Raw genomic sequence first — 1,015 nt, 5'->3', positions numbered from 1 at the left:
GGCCGCCGGCCGGCCGCTCTCGGCGGCGCGCTAGGCCCCAAGATCCGGGAGCACCGGGGCGCGGTGACCTGCCCCCCAACACAGCCACGACCTCTCTAGACCGGGCGGGGTGGGGGGCCGCTCGCTTGCCCGCGCCTTCTTAGCGGGGAGGACAGGCCGATGCCCCCTTCCCCCGTGGGATCCCCCCATCCCAGCCAGGTGCCCCCAGGTGCGGCTCTCCTCTGCTGCAGGGCTGGGCATTGTTTCAGTTTCATCACCTTGGGCACTAGAGGACAGCCGAGGCCGGGGACTGCGGTGCTAGCTGCCTGAGCGGACTGCCCCGCAGAGGACCCAGCCCCGCAGACGACAGGGTCTCTTCATACCAGGGAAGGGTCCAGCTGGCCTGAGCTTCCCCACCCCTGCGGCTCCGCTGCCATGGGGCTCAGAGCACGGGACCCCTCCCCGCCAGCCTCCACCGGCCTGGGCCCTGGGGTCCGCTAGGGTGGGGGCGACCCCTGGCACCCCCCCCCCAGCAGAGCTCTGCTGGATACTCAGCGTGACCCGCAGGGCCTGGCCGCACCTGCTGGCTGCGAGGGGCCGGGCGGGGCCGGCTTTGGGCTTCCAGTCAACTCTGAGACCTGCCCAGGGAGCCGGGCTAGGAGGGGGGTGCAGTGGGGCAGGGGAGGGGAGGGGCTGCTTCAAGCCTCGGTCCTCAGCACCACCCAGGCAGACCTGGGCGGGGGCGGCCCGGAGAGCCCTGAAGGTCAGCTGGCGACCCGACCGCATCTGCACATGAGGACACCGGACTAGGGAGGAGCCACCGTCCGCTCCCCTGCTGCTGCATGGCCAGACACCAGGCCGTCCTGCAGGACCCGGACCAGCAGGCCCTCCGGCATCCTGGTCCCCGCATTTTCCCGGGGGCGGGCGCGGGGCACACCTGTGGTCCCTCGAGTGCGTGCCCCACCCCCGTGGAGGGAGCGCACTGGCCCGCCAGCGCCCAGACGGCGGCAGCGACGGGGACCCCGGTGCGCAGCGG

This window comes from Condylura cristata, unplaced genomic scaffold (assembly GCF_000260355.1).
Source record: "Condylura cristata isolate star-nosed mole 26May11 unplaced genomic scaffold, ConCri1.0 scaffold00068, whole genome shotgun sequence".
NCBI classification, from domain to species: Eukaryota; Metazoa; Chordata; class Mammalia; order Eulipotyphla; family Talpidae; genus Condylura; species Condylura cristata.
The sequence above is the reverse complement of the archived record's forward strand: the minus strand, read 5'-3'. Positions refer to the sequence as shown.